Consider the following 13,804-nt stretch of genomic DNA (forward strand, 5'->3'; position numbering starts at 1 on the left):
CCCCCCCCCACGTGCCGTGTGTGGGCGGTGCCGCCCTGCCACTGCCAAGAGAATAGGGAGCATTTGTGAACCAAGCCTTGGAGACGGTGGTGAGTTCTGTTGAGCTGTCCCCGTTTCTGGATACTCTCTCGGATCCTAAAGTGAAGGGGCAATTCAGGAAACTGTGGAAGGACCTGACCGAGGGAGTTCTCCGGTCTTCTGAGGAGAGAAATCTGACTTGTGGTTTCCTGGGCAAAAGTGTCCCAGGCATTCATCTTCCTTTGTATGCTGTCTACGTTGCATTTTTTTTTAAAGCCAAGTAAAATAACGCCTCTTGCTTTCAGACCACCACCCAAGTTCTCTGTTCAGCCTCTTGGCATGGCCAGGAAAAAACAGAGTACTGTTTAAGGAAAGAAATCTAAAATTGCCATAGGATCAAAACTGTCCTTGCAGTGAGCATCTTTGTCTCTTCTAATAATTAAAAGGATTAACCTTTCTTGTACGTTTAATTAATCTACGTATTTCTGCATGTATGTCAGTTAACGCTTTTCTCCAGTTCCCCAGTGCTCCTCTCTTGTATTCTGCAATGGCAAAACCAGGTAAGATTTTTATTTTACATCCTCCTCTGACCTAAAACTACATTTTAGGCTGCAATATTACTTGGTCGTCGTGCCTTGCACACACACAGAGACAATACAGTTTCAGAAGAGATCAGAGTGCTGTGAAGAGCAGGCATACCATCACGGCAGGACCTGAAATTTAAAAGGCTATTGCCAGTGAATTAGTTCAGTCAAGGATATTCAGATTAAGTCTCCAATTAGCAGCTGTAAACATGCACAGTGCATCAATGTATCAATAAAGGCTGGTTCAGTTTAGAAAGACCGCCTGCCCCTGAACTGCAGAGCCCTGGCTCCAGGCCAGTGAGATGATGGCTTAACGACAGTGCTACGTGCGGAGCGTGAGGCGATCGGCGATCAAACGCAAACTTTACTCCAGAGTACACTTCACAGAGACACTGTGGAGGGAAGAGGGGGAAACCCACGCTTGCAGCACACACACACTCAAGGCGCTTCTCTGTTCTGGTTCTTACTGGTCTCCCTCCCCCTCCTGCTGCACACACACAGGCACGCACGCTTATTTCCCACACTTTAAAAAAAAATATTTCGTTTAATTAAATTTTAGGATTATTTTTGCCTGTTCTTGAAGCCCTCTTTCATCACCCAGAAAACTATTTCAGTCCGCTCCTCTCCCCCAAGAACCAAACCTAGACGAGCTGCACTAACGAGAAAGCATCGCAAGCAATAAATGGAGATAAAGCGTCCCCTGTAATGAGTCCCGGGGGACATGGTGACAAGCGCCACCCCCATAGAAAAGCAAGTTCGTAATTAAGTGCAGGCTCATTAAGGAAAATCTGTAAGGACCATCCCTGGATGTTCAGGTTCTCAGTGGGGAATAAAGGCATGGTAACCAGCAGACATCCTCCGCGGAACATCCACATCTCTGTGGTAGAAAGGTAATTTCATAGTTCCTTAAATATTCTAGCCTTTCATTCTTTGTCAGCACTTAAGACCTTTTCAATTCTGCTACTAATCACCCAGAGAATTACAACACTTCTTTTTTCCTGCAACATTTAAAGAACTCTACATATTTTGATGTTCTTGTGGGTGCGTTAATAAAGGTCAGGTAAGACGGCCACAACACAGGCAAGCTGTGTTTTGCTGGTGTCAGAGTTGCCCAGGCTGGCCAACATCCCTTTTTTACTATTATTCATTTATTTTTAGCCCGTGGGCGCAGGGTGAGTGGGCAATGCTGCCCACAAGACTTATCAGCTCACACATGGTAGGCGGCACCCTTAACATCTCCAGTGAGCGTTTCACTTTGGAGGCTCGTGGGGGGCACCCCAGGCACCTGCAGGCAGAGGAGGTGACGAGCCACCACCTCGAAGAGGATGTGCCAAGGGGACAGGGAGGCCCTGGCTGCACAGCACGCTCCCTCCTTGGGGTCACTGCCACAGCCCAGGACACCTCTCACGGCCTCGCATGCACCTGCCGTGGCAGAGGCAGCACCACACCAGGGAGATGTTTTTCTTCGTCCCCTTTGGCTCAGTGAAAGCCTCTCTCTGCTGCAAGAGAGGGTGGCAGGGTTTAGACTAGCACAGTCACACTTGGTGGGTACCCCAAATATGCCTCAAGGGTCCTCCCAAAACTGTCAGAGCCATCTGGGCTTCTGAGGTTGCCGAGACATTACTGCAGTTCTGAAGTGTTTGTTATCACAGCAGTAGCACCAAATTAAGGCTAATTGATCAGACCAGTTATCTCCTATGTTAACTTCGGAAGGAAGTCATCTCACTCACCCCCCACCTCTCTTTTGCTCCCCCCCACCTTTTCAGAGGACCTTGTCTAGCTAACAGTACATTTATTCCTGCATAGGATTTTGTATACAAGAATATTTATGGATAAAACTCATTAAAATTGCCTATAATAAATTACCATCAGAAATAATTTCTGCTATGCTTAAACAACATGTGTAGTCTTTACCTCTAAGGCTTTGCCTGCACATAAAGTTGCACTGCTCTGACTACATGTATACATTACAAGGGTACAATCTCTCCAGTATGGGTACAAATTAAAGGGGATGAATGTGTATACAGTGACAGAGCATCCTTCCACGCAGGAAGGGAAACGAGTTATTCAGATTCAAGGCAATTTTGTAATATAGCTATACACCTGTTCTAAGTTTAGGCAATAAAAATGTATTAGTAAAAAAAAATAAAATAAATCCTTCTAAGTGTTGTAGTGCCTGCCCTCCGCACCACCTGCACAGTTGGTACTTGCACAAGTAAGATGTGTGTAGTGTTCTAAGTAGGCAATAAAAATGTATTAGTAAAAAAAAATAAAATAAATCCTTCTAAGTGTTGTAGTGCCTGCCCTCCGCACCACCTGCACAGTTGGTACTTGCACAAGTAAGATGTGTGTAGACAGAAACGAGGCAACTCTGAACAAAGAAAGCATGCATAAACACAGACATGCATGCACACAAATTGAGCTCCAGTCCTACATTTGCACATCTTAAAGCTATTCACAAAAGCTCTCAGCTCACAGACAAGGAAGCCTGGTCCTAAACCCAGCTGCGAGGCAACATCAGACTCCGGATCTGAACACCGGCTGCTGAATTCCCACTTTTCTTTTTCCACTGGTCAAGACTCTCCCACGGATTTATGCTGCCACCACCTGACAGAAGAGACCAACCCTACAGGCTGGCTGCATTGCGGCCGCTGCCACGGGCTTTGACTCACCAGCCGGAGCAGTGGCCCTGCACAGGGACACAGCCATGCCTGAAGTATGTCCTCCCCAGCTTCCCCTCCAGACCCGTTCCGGGCCTGCTGCTCTGCTTCACTGCAGTCCACCCTGGAGCCTTACCCAGCCATTCCCACTGCAACTCACTGAAGCAACAGCCCTTGGGAGGCTTCTCAAGACCCAGTCCAGGACTGGGTCTTAAAGTAATAATGTTCTTTGGCATTTAAGGTAGTTTTTGCAGGAAGCACAGCAACTGTTGAGCTGGGAGGTGGTCTCTTCTGGTGTGGGTTCAGAATGTTTCCTGAGGATGCAGAAAGCCTGGAGTGGTCTTTCTGGCTCTGTTCCCTCCTTTTTCCTCTTCCCCTCCAAAACCTTTCCTCTCTGGCAGCCAGTGTGAAGAGAGCAGCATGTACTCGGAGCCACCACAGGGGCGGTCGGGGGTGAGCCAAGCTGGAGGTTGGATGGGGACTGCTCTCCCAGGACGCCAGCTAGTTGGGCTGCCAGAAGAAGCAGCCCTCACCCCTGTCCCTCCTGTTCCCTGGGATGGAGATGAGAGATGGTGGCTGCACAGGCATGACAGGCTGTGGTAAGAGTCAGGGTAAGAAATCCCTTGGTGAGGGGCTGCAGATGGCTTTGCTAGAGGTGTGGGGCGCAAGTGCTTCTCTGCAGTGGGAAATGCAGAGGGGGAAGGCAGTACAAATAGGTGGCGGCAAGTCAGAGCTGTAGGGGTATATATGTGTATTTAGGTGTGGGGGTGAAGTAGGTACTATGTCTGCCCATAGCTGTGGTCACCATTGGCACAACTGGTGCCTTTCCCAACTGCAGCCAAGACATTGTACTAATACAGCTCATAATTAGCAGCAATAGCTTCTACAGATGGTAAGCAGTGAAACAGGCTTTTAACCAAGTGCCAGCAAAAGACAAAAGTAAGCTAAAAGAAAAAAGCTGTATTTGTTTCAGATGCAGACATCTCCGATAACTGCAAATAAACAAACAAAAAACAAGTCAACTACATTTTCATCCTTGCCAAGAAGTTATCACTGTGGGTGTCAGACTGGCACTGAGCCTTTAGGTCACCAGTTAGACATCAAGTTATGTCCTGAGAAATATAATGGTAAAATACACAACCTTGACGCTTCAGCCTTTGACCACCATCAAATGTTGAATTATAGTAAATTTGGCAATGAGGACCAGCATTTGCAAATTCTCTCATTGCTCCTCCATGAAGAGGAAGTCTGTAAACAGTTAACCAGGCAGTGACCCTTCCTGTTGGCCTGCTTCAGAGACACCATGCACATGCTCCACAGACAACAGAAGACAGAGGACAAGTTAATTTAGGAAAGCGGAAACATTGGTGAATACTGTAAAGAACAGAGTTATCGATACGCCCTGGGGGACCCTGTTCTGTTTGTGCGCATCTAGTCATATGCCATGGTTTATATGCCTTAACAGCAGGACATGGTACAGCATTTACAGTGAGGCTTCTCATTTTTCCACTTCTCAAACCACTTCTACCAGATTCCCTATGGGAAATCAAAAGGGGAAGGTGCAGTTATACATATAGTCTTCAGCAGCAAGCACAACACCCTAAAACTGTTAACAACCTAGGAACAGGCAAGTTGAGGACTAATTGACACTTCCCCCCCCCCCCCCCCTTTTTTTTTTTCTTAGTATCTCCTCTCCCAAATTCCCCTGGTTCTGTACTTTTTCCTACCCACATGGTCCAGCAAGAGGCTGTGTGCAAGAGACTTTTGTCACTCCCTGGAACCTCAGGGCAGTCAAGAGACTCCATGCCAGCATCCACCTCGGAGCCCAACACTGCCTCGCACCCCAGGCTTTTCCCATTCAGAGTGGCGTTCCCCAGCCTGCACTGACTAGCAGCTATCTCCCTGTATGCATTACGGGAATAACTGCTACTGTTAACGGTATAAAACAGGTTTGCCACAAGACAGTCAATTGCAAAGATCAGATAAAAATCGTAACTGCTATCTATAACTTCCATCAAGTAAGGCTCCTTGCTCCCTTGCAAGACACCATGTAAAAGATGGCCCGTATTTCAAATCTAAGACAAAATGTAGACAAAGACTGGGGATGGCACAAGAAATCGCTGCAACTTTTCCTAAAGTTTTCTAAACATACTCTAGCATAGTCTAAGCCAAGCACCAAAGGATGTGCTTCAGTCTCATTGATTTCAAAGAGCCTTTAAAAGAAGTACTTAAGTGAATTGCTGAACTGGGGCCAAAACTTTAAAAACATTTGCCTTATCAATTTGTAGAAAAAAATTACAGTGCAAGAAGACCTAAGCAATGATTAATTATTATTATGACTTACAGACAAGAAAAATACAAACATATTTCTCGTTTGGATTTTCAGGTCCAAAAAGAAAGCACAGAAAAGAGTCTATTGTGACCAAAGGGTTCATATGAACTAGATATATACAAGACTCAAAATGGTTATCTTTTTGCTACAAAGTAGGATGCAATTCCCTGATGTTTGGCAAAAGATGTGCTGTTTCCAGCTGACAAAGCGTTGGACAAACTGTTTCCAGTCTGTGCAGATAGTGTGCTATGCTGTACTCCTGCAATTTATGCTATTCATTTTAAACTGGGTGGCTGGCAGCATGAACATTTAGTAAGCCTCCATGGAACCATTACGGTCAGCAAAATCTCTTGCATTACTTTATTTGTGAAAAATCAGAGCAACAAGTAGCTTGTTTAATCAACTACTTTCTATGAAGTGCTTTGCATGGTGGCACTAAGTTTCTTTGTCTACAAATCTTATCAAAACACAATGACAAGAGAAAAATGACTGTAGGGAAAAGCTCCTTTTTGTCACTGACAGATAGTATATGCGTACGTGTAAGTGAGTGATGGAGGGGAAATGGGACTTACAGCTCTCTCCAAATCACTCACAGGAATGGTCAGGAGTGGTGTGCTGATGGGATGACATGCCTGTGAATAGTTTAAACGGTAGGAGACAGTCTACTTGGCATGAGCCTCCTTCATGTTTTCTTCCTCCACCCCACTGACTGAACAGCTACAACAACATTGTCTAAAACAAATTGCTATGTAACGTTATGCATCAATCAAAACCTTTTGTCAAGCCCCACCACGTTCTGTGCCAATGCATCAGTTATTCACCCTGGAGCCCACCACAGGGGCCATCAGCTGCCCTAGGCACAGGTACCAGAAGCAGTTCCCAAAACACCTCTACCCGAGAGCTCCTCTACTAATCCAATAAAACCTTTTCACAGAAGCTTAGGGAATCTTGTGTTGCTGGCAGCTTTCGAACAACGTTGTTTCAGTCTTCAGCTTTGTGACAGAAGGATTACAGTCATGATAAATCCAGTCCAGGGCTTCAAATTCCCTCAAGTTGGTATACACACATCCTCCTTCTCCATAAATCTAAAGCCAGCAACACTTACTCGCAGGCTTTCCTTCCTGACCTCCTCATTCTCACAAGCCATCCACTGCAAGATGGATGAGCCTGCTGGTGCCAAAGGACCACTTGCCCCTGACCTATTACACAATGGGAAAAGGCAATCCAATTGAAACAGGAGCAGGAGAAAACTTTTTAAAAAGTGAACGCCTCAAAAAAAAAAAAGAAAAAAGTACTTTGACTTTGTAAGAGTCATCTTGAAACATTTGATAAAAGTATTGATCTCTTCCAAGTATGTCCAGCCTGTTCAGCAAACATCAAGATTTCATCTGATTAAAAATGCATTCATGTTTGGGTCATTGTGGTTTTATCTTCTCCCTCCATCCCACCCCTTCCACATATGGAAAGGAATTGCTGAGGGAGTACAGACACTGTTGAACATCACCACCATCACCCCCCCAGGAGAAAAAAAAAATCTGTGCAGGATAGGAGAAAGAGGAAGGAGAAGACATTTCCACATACTAAATCAAGCAAATTGCTCAGGAAGCAACATGTAGGGTAAGGCTGTATTACATTGAGCCACCATCCAGATAAGTTTGGAAGTCAAAGCAAGAACAGTTTACTGTGAAATCAAATAAAGACACTGGGATTAACACAGACAGCTGGAATCCTTAATGCAAAGAAACAAGTTCACTTTTACTGTGTACATGCTGCCCTGTATCAGTGTTATGAGCATCAATGCATCTCCATTTAAACATATACTATTAGCAGAGAGTTATAATGAACTGAATTATTCATTAATAATTACCTTGGGAAAAGGCTGTGTACAAATATTAATAGCAAGGACCAGCTCCCCTCCCTCCCAAAATGCCAGCTCAGCAGGAGGGGGCACTGAACTCTGACTGTTGCTGCGTTCCCCGCTGGCTCTCCCAAGGATACTGTGTCTTGCAATGCTGTACACACCCCCACCAGTCCAAAGGACAAACATTCCCCGTACCCAGAGGCATTAATGCCACCTGTATTACAGTGTCCCTCCCCACACAGCTGTGGAAGGTTTACATTGACATTTAATGAACAATGGGCCCTCATACAAAAACAAACTGAGAGGCACGTATTTACTTCGGGCTTGCAAGTAATTGGGATATTGGCAGGCACACCACTAGGGCTACCACTGCAAGTCTCTGGCTTTAAGAGCTGACGTAGTGGTACTGGAAAGGACCAGTACCAGTGCAATGGATAAGAAGACACTAAGAAAAATGAGCTACCAGTATGGGACAGGTTGTGGAAAACCTCACTGCTTTGCCATCATTGTGTAACTCCAGAGTCTAATAAGACTCATTAAGCACTGCTTGACTGCAAAACTACAGACCATATAAAAATGTCAAGTAACCTGCCCTGATGCCACAAACGTGCACAAACTCAGGATAAACAGACCACTCTGCTCTTCACATTGCCCGAGAGCTCAGACTTATTTCCGTTCTCTTACAGGATCAGCCACCTTCTGCCCTCCTCTGCGACTACAACTGTAAAGCACACAGACAGGTTCCTAACACGGTGTAAGAAAGGTCGCTGCGTGGTTACAGACCTCTCCTCCACAAGAGAGGGAAAGGAGGGCCAACAGCAGTTACCTGGCTGCCAAAGGCTCTGGTGTAATGCACACTGAAGATGGCACATGTTTTCCACTGCCTACCATGGAATAAGTCTACCAGTTCACTACAGGCAGGTTCTTAAGAGTGACAATACTTAACAGGTACCGAATTCAAGCTGCTTGTAACTTCAACACCCAAGTATGAGCTCAAACACCATTCCACAGAGGCTACCCGCATTTCTGAACCCACTTACAGATATGTGCATCGCTGTCTGTAAAATATTGACCCGTTTCTCCAATACCTTGTCCCTGCCGAGCAAAGAAGCAATCTGAAAGATTCTCCAAGTGCCTCTTTCAGAGAAGTATCTTCTGAAAGTTTCAGAAAGTCATTCAGAATAATTTGATGAAGAACAAAAACAAGAGCTAATATGCCCAGGTTTATACTCATTTAATGCTCTGATTGTCAAGTAAAAATTATACATTCCTGTGTATAATTAACCAAGCTAACTAATCTTGCTTGACAAACACAGATATAAACATCAGCTTTGACACCAAGCCAAAGCAACCACTCTAGGATCTGTGCCAATGCTGAATTCCTCAGTCTGATATCATAAAACGACTTGTCTGTTGTATTTACAGTTCCAGTGGCTCTGGACTCTGCCGGCAGCTGGCCAGGAGAACAGATTTGAACCTACCCATTATGCCAGAACATGTGCAGTTGATTAGAAGAAAGAGAAATTATGCATATTTCTTCTGGATGGTGGTATTCACCAGACCTCCCATTGTAAACTAATTGCAAGACATGCTGCTACACAAGTATCAAAAATCCTTTGTAACATATAATAAACCAGTATATTTCTATAGGCAGTATTGCTCTTCAGCTCTATAGCCAGTTTTCTGTTATCCTGCTCCTTATATCCACAACTCTAATCTGAAAATGCAGCACTTCACCCTGTGTTTTGATTGCAAAGGATAGAATTTGAATGCTATAGAACAGAACTTTTCTTTCTTCATACATAAATGCAAAAATATCTCACCTCATTACCTGAGTTAGGAGGGACTTGGTAAAACCACTCAACCCAAGCCTGTGACATTTCATGCATTTCTTCAATCCTCAGGGACAGAAATCTTGGTAACAACCTGCTAGACAGACCATATTTCAGAACCTACCTAAGAGTACCCCATGATGTGGTAAGCAGAAGGACCCGCTCTGGTTTTCAGGAAACACTCACTAGCCATGAAGTGCCACCACAAAAGACCTGCTTCTCCTGCAGCAGTCACAGAGCGGGCCCACCAGGGTGGGATGAGCAGGGAGGTGTCATGGCTATACAAGCAAAGGGTGCAGAAAACATCCCATAAAAAAAGTGAAGAGATTTTGAAGCAAGTTTTCAAGACGGTTCACATCCCACAGGAACTTCTAAATTAGCTAATCTCATATTGAAAACACGTTTTTTTTTAACTTCAGGCCATATACTTGACACTGAATGCGAGCAGTTGGGTTCTCAGCTAGAAACATCAGTCATGGGCTTCCTTCAACACAGGTCAGCTCTTAGGGTTATGACTTCTTGCCTTATTTTCTAACCAGTGGGGCTCACTTGTGTCCAGCAGGCACAAGATAAGCTCAAGGTCCCCAAAGGCAGCCCTGACATGGATTTCAACCCATGACGGCACGCAAGAGGATACCAGTGACTCACAGCGGGACACGCTGCTGTCAGGACCGGGTGCAGAGTCCACGCAAGGCACAGCCACGCCAGTTCAAAGTACCTTCCACCCCTTGCCTGTGAGGACCAACGCAGCCCGCTGGCAGCACGTCAAGCGCTGACTCAGCCGAGGTGGCCCAGGGCAGCAGGCGCTGACGACATCACTCTGGGACCCTGCCTGACCACAGGGAGAGCTGCCCTTCTCCAGCAGAGGCAAAACGTGAAACGGGGAATAGCCACAGCCTCTTAGCAGCAGATGAGCTACCCAGGCATCCCGCTGCAAATGCAGCTTTTATGTTTCCACACACCGGCCAGCTGATCCGGTTCCTGTCAGTCCCGTCTCCTGCCTCCCCGCAGGAGGGACTTCCAGGGCCCAGGATCCCCAGGCTCTGCAGCATCTGAGGCTGCCAAAGGGACGGATATCCCAAACTCCACAGCACCTGGCACATCTGCAGCTTCTAACTTTAAAAAAAAAATTCCTTTCTTATGTCTTGAAGGAGAAATTTCTCAAATGGCTTCTCTTCTGGAATATTTTCCTGCCTTGTTTTGGGGAGGGGTTTAAAGTTGTTGCTTTGATTTATTTATTTATTTATTTATAATACAGGGATTATTTTTCTACAGAGCAGACATTTCACCACCTACCAAATTTTGTAATTGCCCCCGGAAAATTTTACAATACATGGCAGGCCCCTGTGCCACCTCTGCACCTGAGCAATATTCATTTACAAGTGGGCTCAAACCTTTTACAGACAGCATCATCTCCACCATCCCCTCAAGCCCCTGCAAACCCCAATTAACCACAAGAAGGGACTTTGAGACCTGAGGAGTCAGAAGCTGCAGCACATCACCCTTTCACCTGCGGTCCCCGGAGCACCACCTGACCTGGGGGCACTCCAGGTGACTGGCCATGGACACCAAGCTGTGGCCTCACTTCCCACCCGAACCACCCGCCAGCTTTTCTCCACCAAGCATCAAAGCTCCAGCAGAGTGGAGACAGGTCCTCAAAACCAGATTGACCTCTGTCCTCAGGCCAGAGCATCCCTCCGTACAAGGACGTGAATCTTCTCACACTGAGAAGACTCAACCTGGGTCAAGGATGCCTTGTTGAGATCCTTAGCTATTTACCTACTACAAAAGGGGAACCATGGTATTATTTTACTAGAAAATGGAAACTAGTTGAGGAGAATGCAGAAACCAACAAGCAGTGCATTGGGTCTGTCAACAGAAAAGTCCTTTATAAGAATGTTATCTGGTTATTTTGACCATTTAACCATGTCAGCTAATATTTTTAAATATGAATTATTCCAAAGATAGATTTGGATCACTGGTCTGCAAAGATGAAAGGTTGCATTTCATTATCAGCCCTCAAATGTCAACCAACAGCTCTCCAGAGTATCCAGTACCCTTGTAAAATTTTACTTCCATCCATTCTCTTCGATGCAATCTTAACTTTCTTGTAGTGCTGTTGGAAGTCATTTGGAAACAGCAAAATCCTGATTCATTTCTCTCATGTAGCTACAGGGAAAGCTTCCTTTATTGTACAAAAGTCATTCTTGTCTTCTTATGTTTGTGTAGCTACAAAAAAAAACCATGAAGCACATCACACTAAGCAGACAGTAAGCTGACGGAAGTTCATTTACTAAGCAAACCTCTCCCTCTCTTCCAACACTTAGGCTGAAGATTAAAGTCATACTATTGTTTTAAAAGCATAAACCCCTAAAGAATGATGAGGCTGATATTACATAGATTCATTTCCATGACAAGAGGAGTTACCATGTAGTCAAAGGCTTACACTTTAAACAAATTGCTCTGGACTCTTAGCCCCATCTAATACCTATATCCCAAAACAATAAATTATAATAGCACATGTTCAGCTAAGAAGTTCTGGTCTAGTTGCTCAGAAACACCCCACACCCCTCCAAATGTTAAGCCATGGAAGTTTTCCGGGCATCCATTTATGTGTATAGTCTAGCAGATAAAATAAAAATACACTGAATTTAAATTTGGGGGTTTTGTGTACGCATTCACAAGACTAGAAGATAAGCAAAATGGGCAGGTTTAATGGTGGAAGGGAAATGTCTATAGGTGACATGGGAACCTGCATGCACTGCAGTAGTCAGTTGGTTAGTCACAGGACTAACCTTCCTGCTGAAGGCGTCCCACATCTCAGTTACAGATGGTAGCTGCTATTCCAGGGCCTCACATATCCATGGTACTTATTATTATAAGGGGATTGGTTACTATTGATTTCTGATGGAAATTCCTCTGCATTTAGTTTTACAAACGATAATTGAGTCCCTTTCAGTCCTGGACTGTTGTGTAGCACTTCCATGTGCTGTTTAGAGTCTGACACCTTCCACACTAAAGCACAAGGGCCAAAAGTCTCTCTTTATAGCAAGTAGCTTGGTATCTATTTATAAAGCAAGTTCTGTCCTGACTGCTGCTATTATTTGTACAAGAGTTACTGCAAGAACACCACAACCCAGTTTTAAAATCGTCTCTACAACCTAAGGTCGCTCCCCAAAAAGACCCTTCTCCCCAGCCATGGCCTTCAGCCATCCAGTTGACCCTTTCTCCTAATATCTTGTACAAATGCTGGACCACCTCCTTTCACTCCAGTCCAACTTTAACGTAAGCCCCTGTTTTTTTCCCTCCAGGTGGCCAGCAATGCACTTTCAGCAGTAATCGGGCAAACAGAAGTCACCCAGAAAAAGAACTAGGATGACCTTAAAGGCATGCCAAAGCAGAATGGTTATTTATACCTCCTAACACCAGGCTCCCACTAGGAATAAGTGAAATCCAGTCTACTCACATTTTAAACCAAATCTACCCAAGCTTTAACTGAACTGATCATCAGTAGTAGTTCAGTGGAGCTAAGCACAGGAGCAATGTTTCAACCTTCTATTATTCCCACCACTGTGTGGAAGTGTGCGGGAAGGGGGGGAGGGGTGTGGTACTTGCACAGGTTTTAAGGTGCTCCCAAGCAACTGGTAAACATCACCGTACTGTTTTAGTTTTCTGTGGGGAAAAAAAAAAAATCTCAGCACCACTCACGCGTCCCCTTAGTTCAGTGCAAGTTATGACCTTTTCTAACTTTTCACTTTTGTAATTTTTTAAAAGTTTCATCATTTCTATTTCTGGCATATCTCTAAAAGAAGTGGATGTTTTGAAAATGTGCTATATATTATGGAATTCCGAGTCAGAAATAAAGAAGTGGGGATGTTTTCAGCATTCAGGACAATGAAGCAAACTTAGTTCCAAGCCAGTCCACTTTGCCACAGCAAAACAGACAAGGAAAGAAAAGCCAAGTTACCCCAAACTGAAGTAATGACATTGCAAGTGCAAATAAACTTTGTTAGGAAAGAAACCTATAACACAAGTGTCCTACAACAGAAGTACCCTCCCCATTTCTGAGCAAGAAAGCCTAGGAAAAAATAACTCTCCCCTTCAAAAAAAAAAAAAGCTTGCTGTGCTCAAACAGAGCATCCCTTATTTTGTGCCACATACCCAATGCAATAACGATAACCTCTTCAGCTGTAGGAAGCTGGCATGCGCTGGACCATCGAAACTACTTTGGGTAACACTATCACATGGGCGCAAACAACCAAATAATCGGATCTGAGCTGTGTACGGGCGCAGGGAGGGGGTAGGGAGCTTTTCCATCCACCTGAAACAATCCTCCAAAGGAAAGTCATGGTCAAGGCTAGGCTTTTTTGGCGGGGTACATCCCGCGTTGGCGGTCCCCGCTCTCCGCAGCTGGGGCGAGCAGCCAGCCGCGGCGTGCAGCCGGGCTCCGGCCCGCGCGGGGCTCCCCACCGCCGGGAAGCGGGCGGGGACCGCAGCGGGCAGCCCCGCTCCCCGCT

The sequence above is a fragment of the Aptenodytes forsteri genome, unplaced genomic scaffold, assembly GCF_000699145.1.
Source record: "Aptenodytes forsteri isolate BGI_AS27 unplaced genomic scaffold, ASM69914v1 Scaffold108, whole genome shotgun sequence".
Taxonomy (NCBI): Eukaryota; Metazoa; Chordata; class Aves; order Sphenisciformes; family Spheniscidae; genus Aptenodytes; species Aptenodytes forsteri.